Raw genomic sequence first — 18,963 nt, 5'->3', positions numbered from 1 at the left:
TCCCCCAATTCTTCTATTAAATGAATTTAAAGCTGGGAGGTGGTGGCACACACTTTTAATTCCAGCACTGGGGAGGCAGAGGTAGGCGGATCTCTGAATTCGAGGCCAGCCTGGTCCACAGAGTTCCAGGACAATCAAGGCTACAAAGAGAGACCCTGTATCAGGGGGGAAAAAGAGGAAAAAAAGAATTTAAAACTTTAAGAATCATATGTGGCCGGGCGTGGTGGCGCACGCCTTTAATCCCAGCACTCGGGAGGCAGAGGCAGGCGGATTTCTGAGTTCGAGGCCAGCCTGGTCTACAAAGTGAGTTCCAGGACGGCCAGGGCTACACAGAGAAACCCTGTCTCGAAAAACCAAAAAAAAAAAAAAAAAAAAGAATCATATGTGTGGGGTGGGGAGTAGATACACATGAGTGTAGTTACCTACTGGGGCCAGAAGAGGGCGCTAGACACCCTGGAGCTAGAGTTACAGAGAATGGGTTTGTGTCTGCCATCACTCTAGGACATACGGGAAACAGAGTTGCGGAGGTATCTAGAAAGCCTTCTTTTTTATTTATTTATTTATTTATTTATTTATTTATTTATTTATTTATTTATTATATGTAAGTACACTGTAGCTGTCTTCAGACACTCCAGAAGAGGGCGCCAGATCTCGTTGCAGATGGTTGTGAGCCACCATGTGGTTGCTGGGATTTGAACTCTGGACCTTCGGAAGAGCAGTCGGGTGCTCTTACCCACTGAGCCATCTCACCAGCCCCTAGAAAGCCTTCTTTTTCCTATACCATTGGCTTGGAGAGACAAGGTGCTTCCGTGGAAGTCATGCCCAAGAGCCCTGTGACAGAGTACCTAGCTAGTAAGCATGTGACCCTTGGATTGATTCCTCAGTACTGCAAAAGGTAGGCATGGTGGCTCATGCCTGTAATCTCAGTCCTTTGGGGCGGGGTGGGTTGGGGGGAGGCGGGAGGATATTTGAGACTTTCAGGCCAATCTGTACTAAAGTGAGACTCTGTTTCAAAAAGTTAAAATTAAAAAGAAGGAACATAGCATTTGCCCGGTCCCAATAGTGTGTCAGCAGACAAGTTGTGGTCATGGTCCCTAACTCTGGTGAGGATCAGAGGCTGCGCTTGTCCAGCCTGGCTCGTGGGAAGTGCTGCTGTTTATCCTGACGTTGGAACTGCAAGGCCCTGGAACTTGGTGCTTCTTTTTTTTTTTTTTTTTTTGGTTTTTCGAGACAGGGTTTCTCTGTATAGCCCTGGCTGTCCTGGAACTCACTTTGTAGACCAGGCTGGCCTCGAACTCAGAAATCCGCCTGCCTCTGCCTCCCGAGTGCTAGGATTAAAGGCGTGCGTCACCACGCCCGGCACTTGGTGCTTCTATTGTGGGATACACTCTGCCTTACCAGGGCCAAGGGGTGACCTTTCCCCATACAGGGAGGTTGGGAACTCAGCCCTGCTCAACTGCTTCCGTTTCCAAAGCGTGGGCCCCAGTTGTCTGTCTGTGGTGTCTATTGGGAGCAAGCTTATCTGAGCAGGGCTTGTTGGAGCAGAGGCCCTGGTCTAACACGGCGGCATCTCTCAGATGCAGACTGTGCCTCCTCTCTGTCATTTGCCTTCTTCCAGCCGTGTCTGTGGGTGGCATGTTGGAAAGGAGCAGCCAGGCAGGCTTCCTGGAGGAAGCGTCAGTCTTTGACAGCAGGTAATGGAGGAGGAGAGACTGACTTGCATAGGAGACAGCATGGGCCACAAGGAGGTGGTGTACGCGTTGGAAGTCCAGGGGACTAGGAAAGTGGGGAGGAGGGGCAGCCCCAGGCCACCTGTAGGAGCAGAGCCAGTTCTAAGGGACTCTTTCTTCTCTCCCAAACACCTAGCAGAGCCATCCTAAAAGCATGTAGAAGTCAAGTGTGGCAGGGCTGGGACCCCCAGCTAATAGAAGGCCCCCTGCCTCACCAGAGCAGGGTGCTCTGGCCCTGACCCACACGCTCTGCCTGATTCCCGAATTCCAGTCCTTAGAAAACAAACCCTTATCTCATTGTCTGGCTCCAGGCTTCTGCTGGGAAATGGGGGGCGGGGGCGGGGGCGAAGACTCCATGGGAGGGGGGGTGGATGGGCTGGGAGCAGCCAAGGGAACTCTCAGGGGAGAGAGGGGACAAAAGAGCAGCAGGACACCTCCCTTCGATGGCAGGAGCAGAGAACAGCCACCTGCTTGTAACTCAGAGACAGCAAGGCCTTCCTGAGGGCGTGCCCTGTCAGTCCTTAAGCGTCTGTGAGGAGGGGAACAGGACAGGTGGCTTGAGAACTCCCTCCAGGTGACATCTTGGCCCCTAGCTTTTGTCCTTCCCAGGTGGCCTGTCTCCCCACTGAGGCACACTCTTCCTGGGGCAGTAGACGGTCTCTGTTGCTAGGTCTTCCGCCTGGAGCTTGGGGACCAGTCCTACTTTCGCCCTAGAATTCTGGGAGAGCAGGTGGGATGTGTGCAACCAGGTGTGTTTAGAGGAGACCATACCAGAGCTCAGCCTGGGTCTGTCTGTCTGTCTGTCTGTCTGTCTGTCATCCTCTCTCTCTCTCTCTCTCATGTGTGTGCCTATGTACAAGTGTGCATGTGTGTATGTACATGTGTGTGTATCTGTATGGACTCTGTTTATGCAGGAGTATAGTGTGTGTGTGTGTGTGTGTGCGTGCATGGGTGGATATGTGTGCATCTCTGTGTATACATATGTTTGTGTACTTCCCTAGCCATACCTGAGGTTTGAGTCCATCCTGGTGTGAGATCAAGAGTTGTACCAGAAGCTGGGCATGGTGGCGCACACCTTTCATCCCAGCACTTGGGAGGCAGAGGCAGGCGGATTTCTGAGTTCGAGGCCAGCCTGGTCTACAGAGTGAGTTCCAGGACAGCCAGGGCTACACAGAGAAACCCTGTCTCAAAAAAACCAAAAATGAAAACAAACAAAGAGTTATACCAGACTCCCTGGTAGGCAGACAGACAGGGAGAGGGGCCAAGGCTAGGTGAGAAAAGTGGAGACTTTTTCCAGATAGCCATCTTCTCCCTCAAGCTCCTGACTTGAGACAAAAGCCTGGCAGCTTTCGCCTCCCACTGTTTGGCCCCCTGTTGATGGACAAGTTTTGAGGCTGGATCAGGTCATGTTTCGACAGTTCTTTTTTTTTTTTTTTTTTTTAAGATTTATTTATTTATTATATATAAGTACACTGTAGCTGTCTTCAGACACTCCAGAAGAGGGCGCCAGATCTCGTTGTGGGTGGTTGTGAGCCACCATGTGGTTGCTGGGATTTGAACTCTGGACCTTCGGAAGAGCAGTCGGGTGCTCTTACCCACTGAGCCATCTCACCAGCCCGTTACGACAGTTCTAGGTCAACCAACCAAACTAGCTTCTTCAACCCTCAATAGGGGAAGAGAACCCTTCAGAGGCAGTCAACCCCGCAGGCCTTGGGAGGAGACTGGAGTTTTGGCTTTCCAAGTTCTCCCTTTGCTGTGCAGAGCCTTTCTCTCTCTCTCCCCGTGTTGACGTGAGTGTGGTACCTCACCCCAGCAAGGGCCTGCTGACTCTGTGTCCGTGGTGCCTGAGATTTTCCTGCTGTTACTTGCTCTGCTCCAAACACTTCCTGCCTCTCAATTCTTTAGCTCTGTCATTTCTCCACTAGTGACAGTTGGGGACAAGACACCCTTCCTAGGGTAAGGAATCCTATAGAGTTGTCTCCTTTAGTCCTCTGCCTTGGCCCTGGTCCCCAGGCTGACCCAGTCCTTCTTCCTCTCTGACTATGTCCTGTCTGCAGTCACGGGGTCACCTCACCCTGCTAGTTGTCTCCTCTCCCCACAGCCACTACTCTGGGCAGGGCAGGGTGACCTGAGTGTCTGCCATAGGTGACCCTTTTATTTAGTGTTTATGTACAGGCACACACGTGCATGTATGTGCACACACACGGAGGCCAGAGGTCAACCTCAGTTGTTATTTGTTTGTCCTCCTTATTTTTGGAGACCGTGTCTCTTTCTGGGACATGGGACCCACTGATTAGGGTAGACACCAGCCATCAGTGCAGGGACTTCCGGTACTGGGTACCATTACCATTTCTTCCATGGGTGCTGGGGTGGCACGAGGCCCTCACGCTTATGCACTAATGCTTTCCCCACTGAGCCATCTCTGCAGCCACTCCTCCCCCACCCAGCCTCTTGACGAAGCCTGGGGCTTTTCACCAGCACTTTAGCCTTGTGATATTCTATCCCCAAATGTACTTCTCTGCTTCCCTCCTAGCATCTCCTGCTGGGCCCTTTCTCCATCTCAGCCATCAGCAAATGCCCTTGGTCCTCAGCTTCCCTGTCTTTGGGTCTCAGCTAGAAGATTCTTCCTCCAGGGAGCCCATCCTGACACGGGAAGGACTGGGCCCTCTTCCTGGGTGACACAGTACTTTTCTATCCCACTGTCCACGGGCCACACATGCATATTTGTATCACCTGCTCTGTGCAGCTGACCCTGGGGCTTTATGTGTCATGCTCTGTGTGCTTAGCCAAGTGCCTGATTCTGGGACTTGGTGAATGACAGGCTGTGTGGCTGATGAGGGAGGGGCACATGGGCAGCCTGTGTGTCTCCGAGTGACTGACACAGGAGAGTCCCTTGGTCCAGTGCCTCTTGATCTTTGGCCACTGGCTATACACATGGAGAACAGGTGCTATGTGCCTCCCCAGACAGTCCAGAGAACATCAAGATCAACCCACCCTCACCATCTCTTGCCACTTGAGGGAGGATTTTAAGAGACTCAGGCCAGGGTTTCTTGCGGGGAGAGCTGTCTCTGGGGTTATGTCTGACTCCCTGGCACCTGGCCAGGCTGGTGCAGGCTCTTGGGTGTGGGCACGTGTGTGAGCACACTCTCACATGCTGAGTTCATGGTTCAGTGTGCTGTGTGTGCGTATTCCTGTAATGCTGGACCGCTGGCAGGAAGCGAGCTGTGGAGAGGCTGCTGGGAACCCGGCGGTCCCCTCAGAGATAAAGAGAGGCAGCAGATTGGAGCTGTAGATAGCAGCTGGCCCCAGTAAACGGGGAGAACGTCCTTCCCAGCCACTCAGCCCACCCCTCCATAGGGCACTGGTCCAGAGGAGACCAGGGACGCCACCATTACAGCCTGGGGGAGGGGTAAAGGCAGGTGCTGGAGAATGTGGGGTGCCGGCTGGGCTTAGCAGTGGGCAAATACTTGACTCACGAAGCTTCCCCCCACCCCCCCGCCATGCCAAGTTCCCCTGTCATGACGGAGGGCAGGAAAAGGGAGAGCAGTTCCCCCAAGTCTTCGCATGTCCCCTATGGGGATCCCTCCAGCCCACTCCCACCCCTTCACTCCCCCACACCCCACCCCCCATATCAGGAAACCTGGCACTGTGCCCTGAGGGTAAAAAGTGAGCATAAGAGGGGTCACAGCAGTCAGGGTCACTGTGCAAACAGACAACAGTGGGTTTCAGTTCCTGTGAGGCTAAAGGGGCCTTATTAGCTTACTTCTGCATTAGCTGGCCTCCGCAGGGGCCGGGAGGGATCTGGCAGGGCTCTGTACGGAGTCTCTCTCGTGTTTTTCTGCTTCAGGCATGGGATCTAACTCCCCTGCAGAAAAGCACACAAGGCATATTTGTGCCGCACAACAAGCCAATTCGAACAGCAAATGAGCTCCCGTGTTGTGGCCACTCCCATCAAGAGGGGGGACCATGAAGCTGCTATGGTGGTGGCTCAGGCCTGCCACCCCTGCACTGGGGCAGTTGCGGCTGAGGCAGCAGGATTGCCATGAGACTGAGGTCAGCGTGGGTTACAGAGTGAAACTTTGTCTTTAAATGGGGAAAAACAAAAGTGGACCGTGGTCAAGGTTCCAGAAATTTCCACTTCCCTCCCTCCCTCCATCCCTCTCTCCCTCTCTCCTTCCCTCCCTCCCTCCCTCCGCTTATCATCACCCAGCTTGTGTCCATCTCTCTAGACAGTGAACTGTGGCTGGATTTTGAACCATCGCCTAAGTGGAATCCTTGAGGTCAGGAGCCATCTTCCTGAGAGCCACCACCTGTTGGTCGGTTGTCCTTTCCTGTTTTGGGGAGGCCTTGTAACTTTCTAGTCCAGACGTAAGCTTTAGGGTGCCAGTTGTCACCTACCAGCCCTTGGGTCCTGGGACTTGGGAGCAAGTCACCTGCCGAACCATCTCGCAGGCCCTAGGGCACAGTTCCAGTCCGGAACCTTCAGCCATGTCCCGTTTCCTTTGTGAGTTGGTGCTGCTGCAGGGAGCATCCTTGTTCCTGCTCTGAGTCCCTCTGCTTCTGTGGCCTGGGGTGGAAGCACTGAGTCACAGCAGGCTACCTGGCAAGCCACCTCCCCAAGGGATGGAAGTGTGTTCTCCTGCTTCCCGTCTGGATGAGTCTTGCGTCATCAGACTTACTCCAGCCCTCTGGGCAGTCAGGCACGTGGGATGTGTGGCCTTGGGATGTGCAGCACCTTGCTTTGTGTCTGGGTCTTCTAGTAAAGGGCCTGTCTTCCTGAGGACCAGCCAGTTAGCTTACATATGTTGCAACCTACTCCAGCTGGGAAATGTGTGTGCAATCCACTCTCTCCGGGGTTTGATCTTTCCTTGTATGGCGTTCATTCATCTTTTTTGGTTCGTGTGTGTGTGTGTGTGTGTGTGTGTGTGTGTGTGTGTGTGTGTATGCGTTTAATTTCTTTTAAAGATAAGTTTTCTTTACAAAGTCCTGACTATCCCTGACCTCACTATGTAGACCAGGCTGGCCTTGAAATCCACCTGCCGATGCCTACCTGGTACTAAATTAAAGTCACACATCACCATGCCCAGCTTGTGATTGGCTTATGAGGTTCTCCTCAGCTCCCCTCCAGATCGCAGGGATTCTCATCCATCTTCTTCTGCAGAGAAAACAGTGCATCTGAGTGTGTGAACTCATCATCTATGTGTGCATCTGAGCGTGTGTGCACTCACCACCTGCTATGTGTGCATCTGAGTGTGTGAACTCATCATCTATGTGTGCATCTGAGCGTGTGTGCACTCACCACCTGCTATGTGTGCATCTGAGCGTGTGTGCACTCACCATCTGCTATATGTACATCTGAGCGTGTGTGCACTCACCACCTGCTATGTGTGCATCTGAATGTGTGTGTGCACTCACCACCTGCTATATGTGCATCTGAGCATGTGTGCACTCACCACCTGCTATGTGTGCATCTGAATGTGTGTGTGCACTCACCACCTGCTATATGTGCATCTAAGCGTGCTGAGTGAGCCATAGAGACTGGGAACACCAAAAAATAGCACAGGGGAGTAGAGGTGACAGGTGGCCCATGAGCTAATGCTGGTGCCGATGTGGTCATTCTAAAAGGTGCTGGAGACTCTGTTGGCCGTTGGTGAGCTAGGGTGCTGGACAAGCCACAGTCACCCAAACTGCTGCAAGCCAGTGGCTTCTGGGGTCATTGTCACACATCCAAGAAGAGTAATGACTGGCATGCAGCCTAGAAGCAAGTGGGTCAGATGTAGATTTACAAGGAACAGTAGGAAGGACTCCTGCAGGAAGGAGAGGCTCAGAGGGAACAGGGCCACCGTGCTGCTCTGCCTGGTGGTCCTGTGACAGGAACAGGAAGGATAGAGGTAATTTTACTGAGATTGGTCACTTTTGAGCATTTTTGCCAGCCAAAGCAGTGAGGAGACCACACACCCTATGTGTGCTCCCTCGGCCTAGCTGGAGAGGCAGGCAGTCACGTGTTACACTTGCAGTCATGGGACTGGTCACATGTTACAGTCATGACCAGCTCATGATCCGGTCCTTCCTTCTCTTCCTGCAGAGAGTCAGCTCCATCCCACCCCATGTCCCCTCTGGCTGGGCCGAAATGACCCTCAGCAACTCCTGCATCATCCCCTCCCCAGATAGCACAAATGCTAAGGCTACATGTCTTGGAACTGTAGTGTCTGTCTGATGTACCCACAGTTTGAGGTCCCTTTTGGGGTAGCACCACCAGGATCTGCCTTAAGGGGAACTCGAGGGGCAGCTTTGGATCATGGGAGCCCAGCAGAGAAGGCTTGGAGGAGCGGAGAGCACCCTGGGAATCCTGGAGGACTACTGCTCCTGTGTGCGTTCTGAAAGCAGTCAGCCTCCAGGAATCTTAGATTGCATTGGGGGGGGGGGGGGCATGGGATCCTTGAGATAGCACAGTCCCCACTCAGGGGACTATCTGAGAGGCTAGAGGTGGTAGGTGTTAAGGGCGGCAGAGTTTGGGAGAAACCTGGCCTTCCTGACCCCTACCAGCTGTGCTTAGAGACTGTGTGAGCGCCTGCCACCTTTTCAGATGCCTCATGCTCTAGCTGGCAGCAGGCTATGCTTTTGTATATTCCATGCTAGCTGTTCCTTCCAGGGCCTTGCTCCTCACTCCTGAGTTCTGCCCCTCCCTCCAAGACAGCTCATTAGTCGTGTTCCCCCACCCCCTTCAGCCCCCCAACAGTACAGCCTGCTCCTGGCTCCCTGCTCCCAGCCTGGCTCCCGCTCACAGCTCCATGATCACAGGACAGCCTGGCTCCTGGGCTGCGTTTGACATTATTTACCGTGCAACTTCCTTCTTCTTCCAGGAACTTGTCTCTAACTTCAGGCGGCTTCTCATCAGGCAGCAAGACCTCTAATCTCTCACATCTCATTTACTGGCACCGAGCCTCGCAAGCTTCCTGCTACTGAGCCTGGACTGAGGTGCAGGGTCAGCACCCTGCCTGCTGAGATTCTCGATGCTCTGGGGCCTCCCCGGGTCTCTCTTTTCAGATTTTCAGGCAGGAAGACAAAGATTCTGGGGAGGGATGGCCAGCTGCAGGATTGGTTTGTCTCAGCAGCCCTTATCCCAGCGCTGGGATCAGGAGTGGGGTAGCCTCTGGCCTTGGAGCTCAGGATCTAGCCCACAAAGTCAGTGTCCCTCCCTCTGCCCCTGTGAACTTGGCAAAGGCCCCAGAGGGCATGGCTCTCTTGAGACCATCCCCTGTGTTCCTTGAATTCCCTGATTCTACAGCCTAGAGCCTGAGCCCAGTGGGAAAGCCTGGGAAGGTTTGGAAGCTGGGTATGAATGGCGGGCGTGGTCAGTGTTCCGGGCTTTATGCCTGCTGGAGATGCAGACTGGCAGGCCTGGCCTGGTTGTCAGACCTAGTAGGCTTCCCAAGTCCCCTAGCAGAGTGTGACATCTGCCTGCCCCTACCTAGGTCCTGAGTCTTTGACAGGCAGATCTGCCTTACTTAGGAACAGTGTTCTTGAAGATGTCCCCAACTTAGGACTGTCTGGACTTTGCTGTGGTGTGAAGCAAAACTTTCAGTAGAAATTGTCCTTGTCCTGATCTTTTCTAGACGATCAACATGTGACATGAGCCTGTCCTAGCGGCTGGGCAGTGACTGGACCCCACAGCTCCCCAGCCCCGAGAAAAACCATGGTCCTCCCGTGGCTGTTTCTCCTGCTGGGGTTCACATTTGCCACTTTCAGTTTATGATGGGTTAGTGCAGCTACTGTGAGTGAAGGGCATGTATGATGCCTCCCAAATGCCTACTGTGTGCCCAATACATACTGGGCACTGGACACCTACGGTATACTGATCACCCACAATGTGATCTTCTCTGTAGCCCTCCAGTCAGTCATCTCTCCCAGAGCCAGGATTTGAGATTTGAACTTCACAGCTCGAATTGCCACACGCTGCCCTTTTACCCTCTGGGGAGGAAGTTTGGTGTCAGGAGGAGCCACCCCTTATCTGTTGTCTCCACAGAACCTATTTCAGTACTGTTCCACAGACAAGTCTCACACACACACCCCCAACCCCCCCGGCAGTATGGCAGAGAGGATGGGTGTTGGCCATTGTTGGAGGTCACCGCAGCCATCCCTCTTGGTCCCTAGATATATCAGCTGGCGTTGTTGTCACCATGGCAGGGTATGAGGAGCACGGGGAAGAAGGAAAATAGTGTGAGCTGGCATATGGGCTCATGCAGAAGGCGCCAAGAACTCACCCTGGAATCCCAGGGACCGGCTGGAGTCTCAGGGGAATCTGCTAGGCCTTGTTCTTCAGGAGAGAATGTGTGTGAGAACCAGGGCTGGGGCGGCTGCTGGGCTCAGCATTTAAACCATATGGTCAACAGATGAGCTGCCTCTCTAGCCCAATCACATTCTTCTTAATGCTAATACCCATAATATCATTATTATTATTATCCTGCTGTTGGAAGCATGAAGACGGGGTATTATAAATGCCAGAGCAGCCTTGAATTTGCAGTGTAGCTAAGAATCTTAAAGTGCCTACCCTCCTGTCCTCACTCCCCACATGCGTAGACACACCGCCATGCTTGGCTGTAGAAGCCAGTCAAGTGGCTGGGTATTGTTTGACATGAGTACAGCCGTGTCAAGGACCAGTGCCTCAGTCCCATGGGAGTGGCAAAGCCTTCCCCAGTGTGAGTGAGGCTAAGGGGGATGGCAAAGCCTCCTCAGGTCAGAGTGTGAATGTTGACAGTGTGTTCAGAAAACAGCCACCATCAATTTCCCTCCACCCCCATGTTACAGCCGGAACGCTGCTCCCCGACAGACATCAGCTAAACCTGCCTCCTTGTTCAGCTGTGAACTATAAGCCCCACCTGCTTGCTCACTTGCAGGCAATAACCCCGCCTCGCTGTTCAACTGCTTGTAATAGAAAAGCAAGCCTCTTGGGTGCTGTGTCTTTTCCATCAGAGCCCAGCCACTCGATCCCTGCCTCTCTATGTCTGTGTGTCTGTCTGTGTGTTTGTCATATCTTTATCCCCTGGCCACCCCACTTAGTTCAGTCCCTGGACTTGGTGCAAGGACAAGACACTTGGCTTCTATTTCATTGGGACAGGGTCTTGTTCTGTAGCACTGGTCGGTGTGGCAAGTACCATGTAGATCAGGTTAACCTAGAACTCACAGCAACCCTGCCTCAGATTCCCCCAAGCGCTAGAATTACAGGCAAGAGGCACCACACCCAGTTTTGGTGAATATTTTATATGCAGTAATGCACACATGCCCCTCAGAGACTCATAATCTGTAAACTCCTACAAGTATGTGGGGTTTTATTGGCAGGTATGTGCACAGTCCTAACAGTGCCAGGCTTGAATGAAGGCCAACGTTTCCCAGGTCTGATACTTTCTTGTCCTGGCACCTGTTTGCTGAGTCCAGGCTGGAAGATGGCCCCTCTTTGGGGTACCTGGAGGGCTGTGTATAGTGCAGAGTCCCAAACGGGCTTGTTGAAGACGGGAGGGTGATGTGGTCACAGAGAGGCTTATACCCCTCTGTAATGGGGAATTCCCCTGCTGGGAGCAGAGACAAGCCTAAGTGGCTCTCACCCTGAGGTGCAGGACCCCATGGCCATACCCTCAGACCTATTCACTCTGCATAGGACAGCAGGTGACACCTCCTGTGATTGGGACCTTGGGACCTCAGGCAGAGCTACTTCTGGGAACAGAATTCCCCAGGCAAGCTGAACAAAGCACAGACAACTGTAGGTTACATTCCCAGGTGTCCTTCCTCTCATGGGTGCTGAATGCCTGAGAGGTGCCAGGAACCCTGGGGCTTTCATGCATACCAAGCAGTGGTGTGAACAGAGGAGAGCTGCCACTTAGGGAGGAAGATCCTGGGAGAAGACTTCAAGGCTCAGTCCATCTAGCAGTTTGCTAGCCTTCGCTGGGCACTGGGTTAGAATACTTTGTCTTCCCATACTTCCCAAAGAGTGGAAATCACATCAGGGCCGGGATAGTGGCATGGCAGGACAGTGACTCCCACTGGTGATAGAGCAGGCTCAGGAGGCTCCTGAAAGTACTGTGGGCAGAACTGGAGCCTGGGTGTCCAATGTTTGGGTTTCCGCGTACCACAGTAGGTGGCCAGTGTGCATGGAGGCAGCGGAGGACTGTACTGAGAGGGTGGGGAGCATGGTCCAGCTTTCACCCGCTTCTGTACCTGGATGAGGGAGTCTCCCATGATAGCCCCATTTTCCCATCTCTCCTGCGCCTGGCTCATCTTGAGGCGGCTTCTGTCCTTGTCACTGTTTGTCCCATTCATGTCCCTCACTGGGCCACAGGATCCTTCACTGTTTTTTTTTTTTTTTCTTTTAGATTTATTTATTTATTTTATGTATGAATACACTGTCACTCTCTTCAGACACACCAGAAGAGGGCATCAGATCCAATTACAGATGGTTGTGAGCCACCATGCAGTTGCTGGGATTTGAACTCAGGACCTCTGGAAGAGCAGTCAGTGCTCCTAACCGCTGAGCCATCCCTCTAGCCCGCTTCCGTGGTTCTTATTTCAGGAACTCCATCATGTGGTTGGGCATTGTTGGTGGGTGTTCTGGAACTAAGTGAGGACTGAGGAGGAGGAGGGCTGGGGAGGCTTCCTTCAGAAAATGAGCAGTGGCCCTGAGACATGAGCCAGGGGACAGGACACTTCCATCAAAGGCAAGGAGCTCTGCTGTCCCTGGGACAGACCAGTGGGGTCGGCTCCTATAGTCAATAGGGACCCCTCTAGGCTTTTGCTTTCTTGAGACAGGGTCTTACTGAGCCGCACTAGCTGGCCTCGAGCTCACAGAGATCTGCTCACCTCTGCTGGGACAGCACAGAAGCAAGCCTTCCGTGTATGTGGACCCTCCTGCAGAGGAGAAGGCATGAAGGACGGCTGACTGCCTCTGAAAGTTTGCCGGGACTTCCTGCCTAGGCCACACAGTTCAAGCCAGACAGTCCCTTGGAATCTGAAGGTCATGTGTTTAATTTGTTCATGTCCTGTGTGAGTGTTTACTGGGACCCAAGAGCCTTCCAGGCATCAGGTTTGGGAAACCTTGACTAGGGGCTGGGCTTCAGGCTTGAGTCCATGGTACACTAGGGCTCTGACCTCACTCCTGCACGGACACCGGGTCCCCTCTGTGCTCATTCTGGCTGGCCCCTGGGCTTTGGGTAGACCTAGAAGAGGAGACCTAAAAGGTCCCTCCCTGTGAAGTCCTTTGGGAATAGGTCAGAACAGCCTGCCTAGGGCCCACCATGGGCAGCCGTTTCCAGAATGGAGGTTTCATCTTTTTGTTGTTGTTGGCAAATATGCATGTAGTCTTAATTATTTATACCTGGCACTTATCTCCCCAAATGCTTTATCGGGATTCTGTAGTCAGGCAAGCATGCATGGCAGGCGACAGGGTGGGAAGCAGACAGACACACAGACCCAGGCAGCACCCAAATCATCCTGGCCCAGTGGTCAAGATAGAGGGACCCCATCAGTGGGAGCGTTGACCTTTCCATGCACACGTGTGTGTCATGCCCATGGGAGTCTAGAGCTGGCAGGTTTATCCATTGCTTTGCCTAGGTTGCAGCAGGGTATGACCACCAAAGCCCAGTTCTCCTGTATTTGGTTGGTAGTCAGAGCTGCATAGGGAGCTAGCCACTCTTGAGGCCCAAAGAAGGGCCCTAAACTGGCTATGGCAATACATGCTTATATTCCTGGTACTTGAGAGACGAAGGCAAGAGGCTTTCGAGTTTAAGCCTAGCCTGGGCTATACAGTGTGTTCTAGACTAGCTTGGGGAAAATGAAATCCTGTCTTCCAAAAACCAGAGGTTGAAAAGATGGCTCAACAGTTAAGAACAGTGGCTGCACTTGCAGACGACCAAAGTTCAGTTCCCAGCACCCACATGGCAGCTCACAAGCATCTGTAACTCCTGTTCTGGGGATCCAACGTCTTCTTTGGGTACCAGGGATGCATGAGGTGAATGTACATCCATGCAGGCAAAGCACCTATGCACAAAAAAAAATTAGCCAGGCATGGTTGAACCTTGAAAAGGAGTGGTAGGCTGGGTGGTGGTGGTGATGGCACACACCTTTAATCCCAGCACTCCAGAGGCAGGGGGAATCTCTGACACCAGCCCAGTCCACAGAGTTCCGGACAGCCAGGGCTACAAACCTGGTCTTGAAAAGCAAAACCACAATACAAAAAAAAAAAAAAAAATTAAAGATTTAGAAAATATTTTTAAGCACTTGCTGCTCTTGTGGGGGATCTGGGTTCTCTTCCCAACATGCACACACACGGTGGCACTACCACTGTCTGCTGTCTGTAACTCCAGTTCCTGTGGATCTGACCCCCCTTTTGAGTATCAAGCATATATGTAGTCCACAAATACACATACATGCAAACACTCATACGCACAAAATAAATGAATCTTAAAAACAAAATGGCCGAGCCGGGCGGTGGTGGTGCATGCCTTTAATCCCAGAATTTAGGAGGCAGAGGCAGGTGGATTTATGAGTTTGAGGCCAGCCTGGTCTACAGAGTGTGTTCCAGGACAGCCAAGGCTATACAGATATACAGAGAAACCCTGTCTTGGAAAAAAAAATGGCCAGGGGGCTGGAGAGATTGCTCTTCGGATAAGAGTACTGACTGCTCTTCCAGATGTATTGAGTTCAATTCCCAGCAACCACATGATGGCTCACAACCATCTGTAATGGGGATCTGACGCCCTCTTCTGGTGTGTCTGAAGACAGCAACAGTGTACTCACATACATGAATAAATAAATCTTTTTTTTTGTTTGTTTGTTTTTTGGTTTTTCGAGACAGGTTTTTTTTTTTTTTTTTTTTTTTTTTTTTGGTTTTTCGAGACAGGGTTTCTCTGTATAGCCCTGGCTGTCCTGGAACTCACTTTGTAGACCAGGCTGGCCTCGAACTTAGAAATCCGCCTGCCTCTGCCTCCCGAGTGCTGGGATTAAAGGCGTGCGCCACCACGCCCAGCTTGAATAAATAAATCTTAATAAAGGCCAGCCCAGGAGCTGGGTATGTGGAGCACACCTGCAACCCCAGCCTTTGAGAAGCAGCTCTATGCGAGTGTGTCAGGCGAAGAATCCCATATAGGGAATTCCCGACTAGCCATGGCTGCACAGTTTGTCTCAAACAAGGACAGGAGACCTTGGCATTCCAACACCCAGGTTAGGCATTGATCTCCTGCTCTCCGGCGCCTGGAAAATGGAGTGGTCTTACAGTGTTTATTTTGCAGTTGAGGCCCAGACACATGACACACTGGGTTTGGTACCACCATGTCATCCCATTTACGTGCAGCTGCCTCAGTGATCGGGACTAATGGAGCGTAGTGGGTGTGGTCCACCCCTCCCTACCAGGTCCCAGCTTTCGCAGCCCCACTGGAGATTCATTCCCAAAGTGACTTTGCCCCCAACTTGCCCTTGCCTCTGAACTTGCAAGGTTGCTGAGGTTATGGAGGTCAGCCTTCCCACACAGGATCAGCTTCCAAGTGTTCCTTCCACCAACGCACCCTTAGCCAGATCTCCGGGTCTGTGCATCCACAGCCAGCAGGCCTCAGGAGTCTGCAGTGGGATCAGCTGCGAGCCAGGGCATCGCGTGGGTCTGGGTGGGAGGTCCAGTGTGCCCACACCCTCCGGGAAAGGAAGTGGGACAGCATGCACCCCACTAGTTACCCATAAACCCACAGGAGTGAGCGCGAGCAGGGCAGGGTGGGACTGGGAGCTGCCCCTGGGGACACCTCTGTCCCTGCTCACACTCATCACGGGGCTTTCGTTTGTGATGTATCGGGTGGAAAGCACTGGCAATCGGTGATCTAGCCCGAGTTTCCATCACTAGGATCCGAGTGGGGCGAGCTTCTGCCACGATCCCCCTGGCCTCCGAGACCGGTGTGTGGGGGTCAAGGCAGAATTCTTCCCTGAAATTAAGCATCCACTCCCCATTCCTGCAGCCTGAGAGCGGAGCTCTCCGAGAGAACTCTTCCAGGAGGGAGATTCCCTGCGGCTCCCGGCGGGGGGCCTGCGGGCCTGGTAATTGGTGCATCGATTAGCAGCTGGGGTGTAGGGCTCTCAGATGGGGGCGGGAGGCCGACTCTCCGGCAGGCCCCGGGGAGATATTGCTGGAGGGAGGCGGGGAGACCGGTGGTGCCAGGTTAGGGAGGGCCTCCTTGCCTCCCTGAGCCACAGGGAAGGGGGGACGGGTAGGATCCCTGGGGTGGCCAGGACCGCCCGGGCCCCCTTGGGCCCCTGGAAGAATTGGTTCCCACCAGCCAACCTGTTCCCACAGCCAGAAGTTGCCATGGTGACCCCCTCCCACCTTCAGCTACAGCTTTTCCAGTAAAACCACTGCCGAGATCCATACTTCCCGACAGGCACGCCTGCGGGCCCCCACCCCCCTCGTGGCAGCCGGGAGCAGCTGGGAGTTAACCCTGCATATGCCGGGGGACTGTTGTTGGGGGGGGGGCGGAGAAAGGAAATCGGGAGCCAGTAGTGGGGGCTGTGGGTAGGAGTGAAGGTGGGCAGGGGAATGATCCTGGCCAGTGACTTGAGCAAGTCTGGAACTTGGAGCAAAGAAGCCAAACTTAGCCAAGCCCCCTGGGCCTCTGGGAGGCCTTGCCTTGCCGGGGGAGGGGGGGGGCGGGGAGGGGGGCCCTACTGGCATCCATGCTCCAGCCTCCGGAGGGACCCAGCTGTATGCGGGACAGTGGATTCTGTCTAGCTTAGCCTGAGCGGCAGCCCTGTCTGACTTTCTCCCTTGTCCCGCAGGCCACAGATTGCTTTTCTGGAGGCTGAAAGGTCCCTACAGCCTGGGGTTTGGCGTTCCTGTGGGCTGTGGGACCCCAGAGGTCCCAGCAGCCCCCACTTCAGTGTCCTGCCTTGAGAAGTGGGGAGATCAACTGCTTACCCGTCTGAGGAGGAAGATGGTGCTTCTTGAATGACACCACCTTGCTGGGCCCCAGGGACCCGTGGCCAGGCCTCTGTTAGGGAAGGGGCCCCATGGGGACACTGAGGCTGCAGGCCCAGGGGGGTCCATCTGCGGCTCTGGCGGGCCTCACTTCCACTGCTTGCTGCTGGCTGCTGCAAGCTCTAATTGTTCTCTGTAGCCGGATGAGTAATTGAGAGGTCTTTGAAGGGAATTAATTAGACTGCTTATTGACTGTAAATGGTTGCCGTGGATGATAAAGGGAAGGCTGGCCGCCTGTGTGCGCCCGACTCGGGCACAATCGGCCACATTCTGCTCCCTCTGGGGTCAGCTGCTCAGCTTGGCAGGGACCTGACCCTCTTGTCTGTCCTGCCCCCTCCTCCAGGAAGGGGCCAAGCACGCTGAGCCCTGCTTAGTCTATACCTCCACACCCTGCTTCTGGTTTTGAAGGCAGTACTATCTATGCCTTAAGTCTTCCTGAAGGTGAGCAGGGGTTTCTCCCACAGGAAAAATGAAGGTCTGTTTGACCAGCAGCGTGTTGGGAGCACTTCCCTAGAATGTTAGGATCAAGTCCAGAGACAGGGTGGGGGCAGGTTCTTACCCTCAGCTCATACCTAGCTTGGGACCTGCTGGGCTGTCACTGGGCTCCAGCTGTCCAGCCTACCCCTACCCCACCCCCACCCCAGTCCCAGCCCTTTTCTGGGAAGAAGGGAGAAACTGGAAATCTAGCAAGCATTCCTGCCCTCCTAGCGGGGGGTCAGAGTGTAAACAGCCCTGCAGTTGGACACAGTTGGGGTGGATAAGGAGGGCAGGACCGTGCTGGGGTGGCGCCTGGCTGGCTTGCCAGGAGGTGGCACTGATAGCCTGGACTGAGAAGTAGCCGCGGTGGCTCCCTGTCGGATGGCCTCTGCTCCCTGCTGGCGGGTTCTCAGCTAGGTCAGCGCTGACCGATTTGCTGATTTCATTCTTGCAGCAGCTTTACATAGATCCTGGCCGCAGAGCCAGCACTGGAAGAAGGTTCTACTCTGTAGGGACTCAGGGCAGCCCCTGGCTTCCTTAAGGACTGGTTGAATGACTGAGTGGATCTTAGCCTCCTTTATCCAGTCAGAAGACCCACAGGGTGAGGGGTCTACCAGGACCATGGAATGTCACTACTGATGTCTTGTGGTGAAATACTGACTCAGCCACTGGGGGACAGTTCCAGGTGGGGCGTCTGAGGGCTCAGGAGTCAGCCCTTGATTCTCCAGCTGCTGCAGTTACTGGGTCCAGGAAGAACTTGCTGAGAGTCTCAGGCTGCAGGGTTGGAAACAGCTGGTGCCGAAGGAGGTCCAGTGGGGCCGTGCGTGCTCCAGACAGACAGGCTGTGGCAACTCTGAGATAGCTGTAGGGGAGAAGGCTGTGGAACCAGGTGGCTAGATCTGAAGTTAGGGGACCGGGAGGAGATGGCAGGTGTCACCTTAGGAGCACAGGGACTTAGCTGTTGTCCATCAGGGAGCTAGGACTGTCATGGTCCTGGCAGGAGGGAAGATACTCTAAGGAGACTCTTAGGCACCTCCCTTTGGCTACTAGACTCTAAGAGAATGAACCCCTAAGAAACTGGAATCTCCACAGGAGACAGAAAGGGCTGAGGCCTGGTGTCAGCCAGAGGGGAGCTTGTCTCCCAGGAAGAGATCTCATACCATTCGGACAACTTGTTAGGCCACCTACAAAAGAGAGGCCTTGCGCTTCCAGGGTCCAGCCAAGCTCTGGCATCTTAACGCCATCTCTAACTGTCTCCGAAGTCCTTTGTGATAAGTCATTGTATGTATATTTATAGTTCACATCTGCCTTGGCTGAGCCACCAAGTTGGTAAACAGGAAGACTTGAACCCGTGCCTACTCGCCTCTATATTGCTTATCATCCCGCCCCGCCCCGCCCCTCCCCCAGCCCCTCGCGCGTGTGCGCGCGCACACACACACACACACACACACACACACACCTGTGTGATAACTGGGATTGTCTCCAGCTTCAGAAACCACAAATGGCTCTGAGAAAGAGAAGCCTGAGCCGGGCGTGGTGGCGCACGCCTTTGATCCCAGCACTCGGGAGGCAGAGGCAGGTGGATTTCTGAATTCGAGGCCAGCCTGGTCTACAAAGTGAGTTCCAGGACAGCCAGGGCTATCAGAGAAACCCTGTCTCAAAAAAACAAAAAAAAAAAAAAAACAAAAAAAAAAGAGAAGCCTGTCTTCCCCAAGGTTTCTGAAGCTGAGCACCTAGAACCTGAAGTCAGTTGGT

General features: G+C 53.6%; 1 pseudogene; it reads right to left on the bottom strand.

Moving 5' to 3' along the window:
• Positions 1-15,435: 15,435 nt before the first annotated feature.
• Positions 15,436-18,452, bottom strand: LOC147001365 (uncharacterized; annotated as a pseudogene).
• Positions 18,453-18,963: the final 511 nt, after the last annotated feature.

The sequence above is a fragment of the Mus caroli genome, unplaced genomic scaffold, assembly GCF_978045245.1.
Source record: "Mus caroli unplaced genomic scaffold, Mus_caroli_1 scaffold_13, whole genome shotgun sequence".
Taxonomy (NCBI): Eukaryota; Metazoa; Chordata; class Mammalia; order Rodentia; family Muridae; genus Mus; species Mus caroli.
The sequence above is the reverse complement of the archived record's forward strand: the minus strand, read 5'-3'. Positions and strand labels throughout refer to the sequence as shown.